At 40.8% G+C, this 15146-nt stretch overlaps 1 protein-coding gene across 32 annotated transcripts in view; it reads right to left on the reverse strand.

Moving 5' to 3' along the window:
• Nucleotides 1–15146, reverse strand: part of LOC105478842 (erythrocyte membrane protein band 4.1 like 3) — a 159855-nt gene that overhangs the window by 104255 nt on the left and 40454 nt on the right. The window lies entirely within an intron of this gene.

The following is a 15146-nucleotide window of genomic DNA, read 5'->3' on the forward strand; positions in this document are numbered from 1 at the left end:
TATATATTTCAATCGCTTGAATGATTTAATAATGGAAGCACACATTCTTTCTCATTTCCCTCCCCCTCCCTATCTCTACACAGGGGCCCTCCCAACCCCCCGAATCTACAGACACTTCAAGGAACAAATGCCTTTCCCATGTGCTTTCTCCTAATCCAGTTATCCCTCTTTGAGTTAGCAACCGAGCTACAACAGCAGCTTCTTCAGGGACTCAGGATCTGTTCCACTGGCCATAGCTGGAGGGGCACAGGCAGGATCACCTCTCCCTCCCTCCCAAGTTAATTCTCATCTTCTTCCTGGCTTCCCCCTATTTCCCTTGAGTGTTGAAGGGTAAGTTTATCTCATATCTCATAAGGAACTCAAACAACAGATCTTAATATATAATAATCTGCTGATACATCCTTTAAAAAGACCTTCTAAAATATGAACATCTTCCCAAAGATTGCAAGTCAAGATGTTTCAGGATTTCGTGCCTCGGTTTCCACACGTGCCAAATGAGGACACTGAACATGATAATACCTAAATAACTTATTTCTTGCTATTACATTTTTCTCCTACTAATAAGATATGCCACTATGTTTTAAAAGCAGATTTTTGCTCTAAGTAGCAAGAGAGCTGCTATTATGCCAAATAGATACCATGTCATTTTAAGCAATTTCTTATCTTAGGTATATGGAATAAGTATCTCAAGTACAAATATTTCATTATTGTCATATAATTTCCTTTCCTAATTCTAATTTTATAGTAAAAATATAAGCAAAGGACTAGTGTAGTGCTTTAAGCAAATTATATAATTGGTATAATATAGAATTGTGCAAAAATAAAACTAGTAACTTCTTAGTTCCTAGCTTCACTATATATATATAAATATATTTAATAATTTGAAGAAAAAGGGAACATCACAAATACCAATCTAGGTTATAAACTAAACGCTATATCTGTGTTTTCTATTTAGGATTACTTTCACAATCACCAGATATTCGTTCTGTTGAATAAAAGAGATGTATCAATTTGGCATGTGCTTAGTTGCCCGAAGCATATGTAAATATCAAGTCCAAATACAGAGAAAGGTAGTGATGCAAATAAAATGAACAGACTTTCTTTTTTCCTGTTATAATACATTTTAGATTTTCAAGCAAATCTTAAAAGTAAATATTATATTCTCTTTTGTATGCTTATCCCGGAAAATGGCCTAAATATATAGAGAAAACAGTGGAGGAGGAGGAAAGGTCGTGGGGCGCTGCAGAATTTGGAGCCTTTGATCAAATTCCATCTTTTGGAAGGGAAAGAATTAGCTTTAATAGTCAATTCAACGCACCAAACACTTACTGAGTACCAAATATAAGCCAAGCACTGCTTGTGGTTTAGAAAAGAGATGCCATCTGTTGTAACCACTACCCCCCATCTCAAGGAGCTCCTAGTCTGTGCTGGAAATATGCTCTCTGGAATCCATGTTCTCCATCTTCTTTTGGTAACTAAGCTTTCAGATTTAGCAGGTGCCCTTCACCCAGCTTGAGACTACAATGAGCTGTGGCTGTGGATTAAGACTGGACCAAGGAGACAACAGAAAAAAAAAAAAAATGCACTCAATGTTTAGGTCATCTTCAGAAAGACAAAGCCACTTGCCCTAGATTTCCCTTTCCCACTGGCTGGATATGCAGGTCTTAAACCCAATCCTGGACATGTCACATTCAGGGGAATGACAGAGCCACCCGCTCCAGCATGGGTCTCTGGATGACCTCCTGGACCACGACCCACCTACTCTGGACTGTGACGTGAGACAGAAATCAACAACTTTAGCTTGCATTCATTTGCTCAGGAAATTGCTCATTCTATTTCCTGAGAAAATGAATATCCCATGATTTTAGTGTTATCATCCTAGTCGGGAAACCATTTTGCATCTGCTTTTGTCTTAAATCCAGGACCATCTCCAAAGCAGAGAGCCAGCAGTACACACGCTAAATAAAAATGTAAAATGGATAGAGTCCAACAACCACCTACCAACTATCTAAAGAACAAAATAATGTACCATTATCATCTATGACTATACCATATAATACCTTACCTGCTGTATATCACACAAATCACAGCAGCTCATATCTCAAAATAATCTACTATGCCCTTGTCACGTATTTCCTAGGTATATTAATTTTCCAGCACTAAAGGCATAATATAATAAATGCAAATCATTGCCGTTTTGGCCAATTTTAATAAAATAAAACTGTCAAGGCTACTGACAGATAAAGTAATAAAACTTTGAAATGAACAGTTTTTTAATGCTGGAATCTCACTAGAATCAATATCTAACTCCACATTTCTCAAAGGACATAAGCTCTTATTATTCCTACAAATAAACCAGTATGGATGGCCTAGATCAGCAAATTCTATTTCAAAACTTGTTTCCTCTTCCCTACCCATATACCAGTGTAAGCAAGCAATAACCTGATTTGTAATGGGAAACTATTATAAACATCTAAATACAATATGTCTGGCTGGGCGCAGTGGCTCACGCCTGTAATCCCAGCACTTTGGGAGGCCCAGGCGGGCGGATCACTTGAGGTAAGGAGTTCAGGACCAGCCTGAACAACATGGTGAAACCCTGTCTCTACTAAAAATACAAAAATTAACCAGGCGTGGTGGTGCTTGCCTGTAATCCCAGCTACTTGGGAGACTGAGGCACAAGCTTTAGTGCAGTGGCCGGGTCTCAGCTCACTGCAAGCTCCGCCTCCCGGGTTCCCGCCATTCTCCTGCCTCAGCCTCCGGAGTAGCTTGGACTACAGGCGCCCGCCACCTCACCCGGCTAGTTTTTTGTATTTTTAGTAGAGACGGGGTTTCACCGTGTTAGCCAGGATGGTCTCGATCTCCTGACCTTGTGATCCGCCCGTCTCGGCCTCCCAAAGTGCTGGGATTACAGGCTTGAGCCACCGCGCCCGGCCAAGAATTTCTTGAACCTAGGAGGCAGAAGTTGCAGTGAGCCGAGATCGCACCACTGTGCTCCAGCCTGGGTGACACAGAGAGACTCTGTCTCAAAAAAATAAATACAAGACAAGACAAGACAAGAAAATACGACTAACTTCAACTCATTATTTTAGTAAGTTTACAGTGTGCTCCTTCACTCTTAAACCCAAATGCCAAAACATTTATTTTAAACTAGATTTTCAAGATATTTACACTGCTTTGGTTCTTCTTTTTCTTATACTTATTCCTTGCTTTCTAGGATGGTGCTTGCCATTTAAAATCACAGCCTTCCCTTTCCAACTAACTAAAGACTATTGTTTTCCAAAGTTCCCGTCTCTTCTGATAGGTTCACTTTGCACCAAACTATCTGCCAATTATTTGGGTTACTGGAAGCAAATATCATCACTTGAAATCCCAAATAGAAAGTGATACAAAATGTATTTATGCTTAGTTTTTACTGAAACTGTCCTTTCTTTATACTAAATTTACCTTACAATTGTGTTTTGCTCAGGCTTTAAAGGTTTGGATTCCTAGAAACTCTAAATCATAAAAGTTGGGGTAAGGACATTCATAAGTATGCTAGGCAGATGGCAAGAGGAGTCCTTAATTTTTTTTAAAGAAACGTAAATCATACTTCAATATGCCTCTCTCAGGAATATATTTATTAAATGAACACCAAAAGAAAAAGTAATGAGCTTCAAAGGATGCCTGTGCAGGTGTGAATGAAATCATCTTCACAATCTCCAATCTAATTCACCTATAAAAAGACGGCCATTGTCATGCATTTTGGGCTTTGATCCTTTTCAGCTCTAATTTTTTATTCCGCAGAAGTAAGAAAAAAAAGTCAGTTAATCCTCATCTTTTCCACTTTTAGAAGTGGCAGCTCTAAAATCTCCATCTCCTAACTAAATGACTGCTAAATTAGTTTCTGTATTCAAATTTACCTACCTCTCTTGCTGACATGAAAATTCAGTGGCGTTTTATTAAAAGACACAAACTAAAGATTTAGTGAAGGAAAATGCTTAATATAAATTGCTGTCATTTATGTGTAAGACAGGATTCCTACAGAATAACAAAGCACTTCATAAAAGAAAACCTCTCCATACCATTTACCTGTCTAACGAGGATATAGGACTCAAATGAACAAACTTTTTAACACCAACCTTTTTTTCTTTCATATTCCAAATGTAAATTTATAGAAGTGGGTCCTACTTAGCGTAAGTATTTGTGACTACTGAGTACTATCCACCAGTCTGCTAAAAACCATCAGTTGCTAGCAAGCTAGAAGACAGTAATATTCTTTGGCCCTTCTACTGAATTTTTTCTAATTGCATGAAAAAAAAAATGCCCTAGTATCATCCATCCAAAAAGAAAATTCCCAAAAGAAACCAAACGACCAAATGGTCTCACATTCCACCCTCCTACTCCCTCTAGTAGGGCCCTACCTCTCTACTTTTCTGCGGTGCCAAGCTTCTGGAAGGAATTTTCTTCTCCTGCTGTCACCACATCCTCCCACTCACTCACCCTTCAGTATATTTCTCATAATTCTAGTAACCTTGCTAAGGTGACCATGACCTCCCTACAAGCCAATTAAGCCTAGGTGGCATCGCTTCTCATCTTTCAGTTCTCCAGGTTTGACACCCTCTTGGTTTCCTTCTATCTTTTCTGGCTACTCTTCCTTATTTCCGCTTGTCTCTGCATATCCCATTTCTCATATTCTATTTCTAAACGTCGCAATTCTTTATGAATCCGTCTCACTCTTCAAATCCTCTTTCTTGGAGAGCTCATCCACTTCATTTCAAATATGATGACAATTCCAAATTTTGTGACCTCTCGCTGAGCTTCAGATCCAAAAATACATATCTTCTTCTCACTTTTTTACCTGGCTATCTCAGAAGCACCTAAACTGAACATTTTTCCATCCAAACCTTTGATCTCTGCACCACCCCCTGCCTGCTGCCAACCCCCCAATCTGCTTGACTCCTGTCCTCCCCATTGCAGCAGGTGGCCTCCATCTGTCCAGAGGCTCATGCTGGGATTGGGACAGCACTTCCCTCTCTATGCCTAACTCCAATCCACCTCACTCTTGGCAATTTCACCTCCTGAGTTGTGTGTAAAGAAACAGTAGAAGAGGCTGGGTGCAGTGGCTCATGCCTATAATCCCAACACTTTAGCAGGCCAAGTTGGGTGGATCCTCTGAGGTCAGAAGTTCGAGACCAGCCTGGCCAACATGGTGAAACCCCGTCTCTGCTAAAAATACAAAATTAGCCATGTATGTGGTGGGCACCTGTAATCCCACCTACTTGGGAGGCTGAGGCAGGAGAATCTCTTGAACCTGGGAGGCAGAGGTTGCAGTGAGCCGAGATTATGCCATTGCACTCCAGCCTGGGTGACAAGACTGAAACTCCATCCCCGCTCCAAAAAAAAAAAAAAAAAAAAAAAGAGAGAGAAAGAGTAAAAGAAAGAATGGAAGAAGTTCTAGGCAGAGGATTCCGATCAAGCAAAAGCAGAACAGCATGGAGGATCACATGCACTTACTTGCGTGAGGTTACATGGTCTGCTGTGGCAGGAAGGAAGGGGTGCGTGAGAGTGATGAGAGGTGGAGAAGGGACTGAGAGTGAGCCAGACACTGGCAGGTCCCGCAAGGCCGCCTGACCCTCGCTAAGGAGACGTCATCTCATCATCTCATTGCTCGGTTCATCTGGCAGCCATGGGAATCTCAGAAAGCATTAGCTGGGCTTCTCCATTGTTTCAGCTCAAAGCTAGGCCAAACTCAGAGACCACACAGGCCCTGAAGGGGCAGCAGGGCCAAGTTACTCCTCAAAGTACAAAATGGTTAAATTCAGGACTGGTCATTATTAAATATCTTCAAAAAGTTGACAATAAAGGGTTGAGATGCGGGGACAATTCTGACGGTTTGTGAAAAACAAGCTTTTTGGCCATGCTAAGTTCAAATCTTGAAGGCCAATACACCAACTCCTATGGAGCTGACTGACTTTTTAAGATTAGGTAAGAGGCAGAAAGTCAGAATTTTTGTGAAGACATAATAATTCAAATGTTACTTTCACAACGGCCACTATAAATCTACAAAGAATTACCAACATTCACCAATATGGAGACAAAGATTTCATAACAGCATTGCACATTTACAAATCAGCATTGGAAACTTAAAACAAAAACCAAATGAGACAACAGTAAGGCCACGGGCCCCAGTCCCCTGCTTCAAGGAATGCACATTCAGACAGGTTACCTCAAGAAGCCAGCCAAGCGCCACGCCCAGGGTGTGCGAACACAGCCCAGAGAGGGGCTTTAACCAAGTCTGTGGGGACAGAAAGGATTTTTACAGGAAAGAACCCTTGTCTGATTAAAAAAAAATCACTAACTTTCAATCTTAAGTTAAATAACTAGTTTTAAACTTTAGACACAAACATCACAGGCTACTTCGGAAAGATAGAAGGGCAATCGGGGATAAGTAAGAGTGCAGGGAGGTACTGTGACAGGGCAGGAAAAATGGGTTCTGGGCCCAACTCTGCCGTTTGCTCTGTGACCTCAACAGAATGTGGCTTCCCTTTCTGTTGTAAAATTCCAAAATTCTAGGATTCCTGAGAACCACAGACACTGTTATATTCACAGCAAGAAATCTCAAGAAATGTTGCTAAGTGAAGACAGATACTACCTGAACCTACTGACAAGGCCCAAGGGCATACAGCTCCGCGGGCCGGCAGCCGCCAGCACTCTAGCGAGCAGCCGACCTCTCCCCACCACGGTGTGGGTCAGGCTGAAGCCTTCATTAACTACTGGAGTCTATTCAAGTTTTATTTAGTTCACTGAAGCAATACTGTACCCAGATAACCTGAAAAAGTTGAAAAAAACGCTTACTTAGTAGATTGGGAAAATCTGGTTTATCTGCAGTAAGCTTTTAGCTTTTAAGTTCAAAAATGTTTAGATCTTCTATGTGTGAGCAGAAAAATCAACAAATATAGTTTAGAATATATATCTAGATATGGTGACTACGGAAGCATCCACCTTACCACTATATGTTCATATTTCCAAATCCAACTGGTACCAAATGCCAGCGTATAAAATTGCCTATGCTTCTGAAATACCAAGAATCTTTGGTTGATCCCACATGTACCCAAATACCTTTTAATAAGCAAAGGAGGCAGCTGATGCCCCTACTCCAGGAAGGGGACCTATGTTAGCAGAGAACTCCAATAGAGTTCAGTGACAGTATTAATAGGAGAGGCAGGGTTCCCCTGGGGGCAAAACTACTTGCAAAGTAAGTCTATTGAGGGAGTGGCAGAAGAACCAATTCAAATTCTGTTCTAAGATTTCTGCACTGTGAACACTTTGTCAAAAGCAAGGAAGTTCCCAGACTAGGATTCCTGAACTTCCGAGGTTCAGAAAAGAGGTTCAAACTCTGAGGATCTGAGAGTTTGTTTTGCTGTTTTAAAGGAAAGTGTACATTCAGCAGTGACAGGGCTGTACATACTGACAAGGCTTTTTTGCTTTATGTTGGAAACTTATGAATTAACTTAGAAATACTGGCTATATCATTGCTTCATTCATTAATACCTTCCTCTAACGAACATTTCCTGAACAGCTGTTCTGAGGCCTAGGGATACATCAAATAAAGATGAACAAGGTCCCTGCTCTAGTGGAGACGACATTCTATTTGGAGGAAAACAAGAAATAAAAAGTGTCAGTTAGAGACAGACATTTTTAAATAACCCAATTAAAGGAAATGGCTGGCTGCTCCAGACTGGATGGTTAGGGAAGGCTTCTCCAAGAAGGAAACATTTAACCAGTGTTGAAATACCAAGAAGAATCTGCCCTATGCAGATACACACAGTGGCGATAAAGCCTATGACACAGAAGATGACTGCCCAGGCTTGGGCAAGGAATGAAAAGAAGGCTAGGGTAGCTGGAATGCAGGGGTGTGAGGAAGAGGGGTACAAGATAAGGCAGATGTGAGGAGGGGTCAGATCCCATGGGTTTACAGAGCTGGATTTTATTTTAAATGCAGTGGAACATTCTGAGGTGAGGAATGACAGGGTCTTACGGATGCTTTTAAAAGGTCATTCTGGCTTCTGAGTGCAGGTGCAAGGTAGGAGCAGGGGACCCAGTGACGAGGCGATGGCAACAGTCCAGGTGAGGGAAAACGCCAGAGCAAGGCAGCAGGTGAGGGAAGGCAGGCAGGTGGTGGCTGTCCAGCACCCATCAGAAGCTCTGACCGCAGCTTTGGTGAGAGATGAGAAATGCACCAAGCTGGTTAGGAAAAAGCTCCCACAAATGTTAGGTGTCTTAAAACACAGGGATCCCTTGTGGCAAAAATATTGTTTCCAACAGGCCCTAAGGCAGGGAGACTACCAACAAACAAGTGTCAAGTTTCGACAATTATTCTTCTAGGCTGAATGCTCCATAACCTTTAACGTGGGAAATCATTCGTGAACCCGGTATCATCAGCAATACTTCTAAAAATCATCCAGTTCAGGCGAAAAGTAATACCAGCCTTCATTTATAATGGATATATTCCTGTGGTTTAAGTGACAGCTCCAGTCTTCCGAAAAAGCAAATTTAAAACAGATTAACATGTAGAAGTTTGGCCTCTTGAGTAGAGAATATGTTTCTAGACTTCATCTGAGAACCCAACTAATGGATAAATGAAAACTGCACTTACACGTTTGTTTCGACATAATCTGGCAGAGAATTTTTGTCTTCATGACATTTTTACATGACTATCACCGATGCCGTCGTTATCAGAAACTTGCTTTTAAAGTTTCTATGTGGTCTACACAAGAATTCTGTTAGTGCTATTAGTCTACAAGTGAATCCTGCCTTGCCCTGGGTTGGACTTAGAAAGAACCACCTCACTAAGCACAGGGCAGTGTTTCCCACGACATACACTTTTTCACTTGACAAGCATTTTCACATATTGTTCTAAACATGGCAGAAATACTTTAAAGAGTTGTTCACAAGATACGAAACTGCTAAAAAAAATTTTTTCCAGGAGTTAACACAAATATTTCAATTGAGCTTCCTGATAGCTGTGCTTAAAATAGTTCATCAGTGCTCTCTATCATTAAAATGGAGCTGAGATGGCCAGGCGCGGTGGCTCACGCCTGTAATCCCGGCACTTTGGGAGGCCCAGGTGGGTGGATCACCTGAGGTAAGGAGTTCAAGACTAGCCTGGCCAACATGGTGAAACCCCATCTCTACTAAAAATACAAATATCACCCAGGTGTGGTCGCGGACACCTCTAATCCCAGCTACTTGGGAGGCTAAGTAATGAGAATCGCTTGAACCCGGGAGGTGGAGGTTGCAGTGAGCTGAGAATGCGCCTCTGTACTCCTGCCTGGGCAACGAGAGAGAGACTCCATCTCAAAAAAAAAAGAAAAGGAAAAAAAGAAATGGACTTCAGAATTGATGACATCATTTCCCTTAGCAAAGGCATCCCCACAACAGCATCTTTGAGGTTTTAAGCAAAAAAATTAAATCAAAATGGACATTTCAGAGCATCAATGATATACATAAGAACAAAAGTATTCAGCACTTATGGTAAACTGAACCCTGGAGTGAGTGAATAAACTAAATATAGCAACTATTTTCTCCATTTTCTGTTAACCATAAATCACCCTTTGTAAGGGAGAAACCGCATTGTGCCCTCAATGTACCAGGCATAATTTAAATACTGCATATTTGCTTCTTAACTAAACTTTAAACAAATCTGATCATCTCCTCCCTAATGGTTCCCTAAAAGAAAAGCTGTGTGTCTAAAATGCACAGGATCTTCATGAGTTTGACAGAAATAATTATCTGTAAGCCATGTGTGATGGTGTGATTACTTTTTAGTTAAATGGGGATGACGCCTGAGAACATAAAGGAAGCTGGTCACTCGGAAGACACAGGTGGGGGTGTTAAACACCTCCCTTCTGCTCTCTGCACGCTCAGCTCACCTCAACAGGACAGGGGTTAAGCCAGGTTAGTGAACAACTCGTCTAAGTCACAGGATAAGGTACACAGCATCGAGAACTAAATCTGAGTTCTGCCACCAATAACAGAGCTGCTTCTCCCACACAAGTCATGTACGTTGGTATGCTATAAAACCTACTCCTCCCCTCTATTCCTCTTTCAGAAATGGGCAATCTATCAAAGGTATTGCTTTATGGGATCATCTGCAATTGCATGTTGCCAATATGCCATCTTATCCTTTTACTTACTGTAAGTCAAATATTAATTCAAATTTTTAAAAAGTTATACTTTGTTTTGGCCGGGCGCGGTGGCTCATGCCTGTAATCCCAGCACTTTGGGAGGCCAAGGCAGGTGGATCACGAGGTCAGGAGATCAAGACCATCCTGGCTAACACAGTGAAACCCTGGTTCTACTAAAAAAATACAAAAAAAAATTAGCCGGGCGAGGTGGCGGGCGCCTGTAGTCCCAGTTACTTGGGAGGCTGAGGTAGGAGAATGATGTGAACCCGGGAGGTGGAGCTTGCAGTGAGCTGAGATCGTGCCAGTGCACTACAGCCTGGGTGACAGAGTGAGAGTCCGCCTCAAAAAAAAAATTATATTTTGTTTTACAGACTATCTTCCCTGCTAAATACTTACTGTGTGTATATATATAACATTACAACACCAGTGTCTTCCGTTGCTAAAAAACGTAAATCTAGTGTGAATGTTTAAGATTCTGTCATTCTGTCACAGGTTGACATTTATTCCCGGGAAACAAAAAATAAACGCTCACATTTGTTTCTAGAGAAAACATGAATGGCACTGAGTCTGCTTTTCGAGACCCAACAACTCTTAACTTTCCACTATGGTGGCTTCAAGCTTTAAAACAGACTGAGCCTACATTGTAATCAGCTACAATTTTGAAGCTGTTACTAGTGGGAAACCTCAAATTGATAAGAAATCAGTACCTTTCAAGACATAAATGTCCAACCCTGTTGAAAATTTCCAAGCATTCCTTTGCTAAAATCAAAAGAGGAGAGAAAAGAAGGTAGCATATTTTCTCTATATTCTTCGCCAATTCTATTCAGAGAAGAAGTTATTAGCAAAAAGATATCTTTGGCACCTTAATTCAGGAGCATATTTTTCTATTACCCAACATCTGACTCTGCATCTGTGAGAAAGGAGGTGTGAACCACAGAGAGTGCATAAATTAAAACAGAGTCAGACTCTCTGTACAGTCATCCACCACCAAAGAAGAGCTCTCCAACTCCTTCTGAAATGGGTCCCTCTTTCACAGAACCACTCATTTTAAAAATAGGGAAAAGGTTATGCCAAAAATTCCAACTTCATACCTTAGTGAGGGGGCAGTATACCTTCTACTATCTGGGGATATTTGACGAAGAATCCACGGTTCAGGTTTTTCTTTGTAGGTGCCAATACCACAGGGCAAAGGACAGAGAGAACAACAAAAATGGCTGTCTCAAAATGACCTGGGCACAAATAATCTGTGCTTCTAATTCCCTGTCTGTCCAGGAGAATTCTGCATACAAATAGACCCTAAACAAATAATGAATAAATGAACAGCCTGTGTTTCTGCATCTCATGAATGTAACAGTACAGTACAGTACTTATTTCTAGGAGCCCTGTAAATTCATACGAACAGCAGAACAAGGAGTTGCCCTGGACATTTTCTGTAACTGCACACGTCTCAAGCTTTTATCTCTGTGGTTAGCTCCTAATGATAAGCTTCATGCAGGTCCCCAAAACTAGTCACTGTAAGCACGTGTGGTGAGAATGAGAAAGAAAACAAAGGAGGGGGAGTAGGACGTTCTGGGGACCCAGGAAGGCAAGCAGCCTGTAAATATTTGTATCTTACCTTTGAAAGGAGTCCCAGGCGGTGAGTACCAAAGACTCACACAGCATGAATAATGTTTGATCAAATCAATAAAGAAACAGGGGAAAAAATCACTTCTATCACTACAGAAAATAAAATAGAAAAATTCCAGGTATTCTATTATTGTTTCTATTTAATACTTATAAAATCATACAAAGTAAAAATTAGCAGCCTGGGGGTCATTAAATATTTAAATGAATGAATGACTGAATGTATCAGTTTCATTTAAACTAAATGTGTCCTAAGTCACAAGTCTACAAATGATGTCTTGGGAAATGGGATCCAATTCAATCTGACCCCTGAAGCCCCTTGGCTGTTTTGTGGTACACGGCACTGAACAGAAATGAACACCAATTAATAGCTTTCAACTCTCCCTCGTATAGAATATGCTAAATTTGATCAGTTACCCACTCCTTTCGATCTCAACGTTTTCTAGGCCATTTCTGTAGCCCAAAGCCAAATTAATGGAATTTGGTTTTCCCTACAGTTCTATATCATTGACTTTGTTGCCCCACAATTAATTAAGCATTCACAACAGAATTTATCACAATTCTTACAGAGGGAGGAAATGGAGGACTCTTTTGGCATTCTTGGAGAGTCTGACAGACTGTTGGCTTTTTTTTTTTCATCCTTCAATACAAATGTGAGGCCAAGTGTTTAATAATTCTGTTTTTACTGTAATGCATCCACTTTTATCTCTTCACCAGCAATGGATGGAGACTACAAAGAATGTTCTTTCAAAGGTCTCCCTGGCACACAAATGAGTCGCCTGAAAGCAGTGCCTCATCAAGTTCTCTGAAGGTGCTGATAAGAGGATTCCTTACTCCAGGGCTGTTCACTGTGGGCCTGTAGCACTGAAAGGGCTCCCCATTTGTGCGCTGAATACTCTGTTATGGAAGCTGTAAGAGACAGCTGGCTCAGCCACCATCTTCCCTCCTGCCTCCTGCCTCTGAGGTGGCTCAGTAGATAAAAGGACCACCTTGTGGTTGGGGCTGCCTTCTGATACGCTAACTACGGGAGTTGAATGTCCCACACAATAGTCAAAAACGACAGAACAGCTACAGGTGTGATGTTCCATTTTAAATTCTTTGTCTCCAATGGGCAACTAAGCCAATAAATAGCTCTTTCAATTTTCGAATCCACATATTTCCAGTTCAAAGGGGATTAACTCAGAAATAAATTTGAAAAAACTGAAAGGCTGAAATGCAGTTCCTCTTTTAAATTTTTTTATAGGTTCTTTGTGTCTAGGTATTTTTTTAAGGTTTAATCACAGCAAACCCTGCTTCACTTTGTATACTGATCACTTTTTTAATTACTGTAGTTTTCACAATGAAATTAGTTTTAAATCCTTTAGCTCATCTATTTAAAATGAACACAAAGTAAATCTGTCTAAGTGGAAGCTTTATATGTGGTAAGAAGCTACACTAATTCCTTATTTTAAACTCTTCTGTTTGGAGGGTTCCTCAAACATGCATGGAAAGGGGTGTTTGCTCCTCTAAAGTAGACCGTGGCAAAGAACTGGGTCCAGAAGAGAAGAAGCTGAAAAGGAGGGGTGCTGCTCGAAGCAAAACAGAGACTGAGAAGAGTGGACAACACTGGTCCCAACACATTTTCCCAGGGAGCTATGTCTGTTCTGGAAAGCGTCACAAGTTTGGGGCTAGATAAGAGCTTCCTGGGCCCCTACTTGAGTTTCTGACCTAAAGTAGGAAAAAGGAGGATACAGAGGAAGACAGATCAAACTATTGCCTGAGACAGGAAGGTAGTTCTGTAGGAGGGAAAAGGTGAGCTACCATCAGAGGCCAGACAGCTGGAGAGGGTAGCACTAACCACCGACCCTGGAGAGGCTGCAGATTAAGCCCACAGTTTTCAACATCCAGACCCACCAGAAAAGACAGACTTCAGTGATAAGTCAAAATGTCAAAGAGTGATCATCTCTGGACAGTTGACTCACTTTTTTAGATTTTCTACAAAAGTACTATTTTTGTGATTAGGAGAAAACAAACCAGGAAAGTATGTCTTCTTAGAGATGAATGGTAGTCAAAGTTATATTTATCACCTTTTTAAATACTCTTTGGGCTAAGTGGTCATTCTACTGTTTTAACTTAGTTTTTTATAGAAAAAAATAATTCTAATATAATTTAATACATCTGAAATACACCTAAGTATTCATCCTACTTTAACGTAACTGGATGCCACTATTCAGCAAATGGACCAAAACCAGTTAAGATTTAAGGTTTGCAGAGGATGAAACTCAGACCACTTGGAGCAAAAGCATCTGGACCGCCCGAGAAAAAACACATTCTGAAGTTCAGGTGTACAGAATCTCCAGGGCACACACGCCTGGGTTCCACTCCCACCAGTTCAGACAGTGTCTCTGATGGAAGGCTCCAGGCACAGGTAATTTTTACAAGCTACAGTAGGATTCTAAAATGCAGCCCGGAATGACAGTGGTAAGCTCTCATTATCTGCACTTTTAATAAGCACACAGGTGATTCTTCCACAAACTAAAGTTTGCCAACCACTGGCCTGTCTCCACCCCAAAGCTACTGAATAACTGCATTTGAAGATGGAAATGACAAGGAGAAAACAAAAGACCATTGGCGCTAGTCAAGGCTCTCAATTTGTACATATTTTGATTACTATGACAACATGGTGCAGCAATCTTAATGCTTTTTTGCGTTCCATAGATGGATACGTCATTTTGTTTTTCTGGTTTATTTGGAAGGCGTATGCTGACTACATTCTTGAATTTTAAGATCTTAAATTTAATAAGATGCAGTACTCATATCAAGCTGTATTTCACAACGGAGATATTTTTCCATCTCAGTCATGCTCAGTCTCTCCTGAGAAGAATATGAAGTAATCATATGTGGTAAGGATATTCTCCACATATATTAGTAACAATTATTGCGGAAAACATCTTATTTCCTCTTCTTTCCAAAGAAGTGCCTCCCTTTAATTGGAATAAGCTTGCCATTGAGGAGAACAGGAGAGAAAGAGAGAGAAGCCTGCACAGGAAATGGGGAATAATAGAACTCTGCTAATGATAATTCCCAGCTACCTTCAGTTTCAGCCTTAGTGACAACTCCAATCTGGACATCTATCCAGACCATACCCAGGGCTTTCAATTCAACTGCACAAATACTTGCTGAACACTCAACCCTGAGCTGGGGACTTGGTCATCTAACAGATTTTTTTTAAATTTCTTTTACCCAGGTAACTTCTAGAACCTAAGAAATTTTATTTTAGAAAGCCCTCACAATCCAATCTCTTATTTACTCAATCCTGAATGTCAAGAAAATCTGTTCAATTATCTTCTCATAGTATCTTCACTGTATTCTTTT

This window comes from Macaca nemestrina, chromosome 19 (genome assembly GCF_043159975.1).
Source record: "Macaca nemestrina isolate mMacNem1 chromosome 19, mMacNem.hap1, whole genome shotgun sequence".
Classification (NCBI taxonomy): Eukaryota; Metazoa; Chordata; class Mammalia; order Primates; family Cercopithecidae; genus Macaca; species Macaca nemestrina.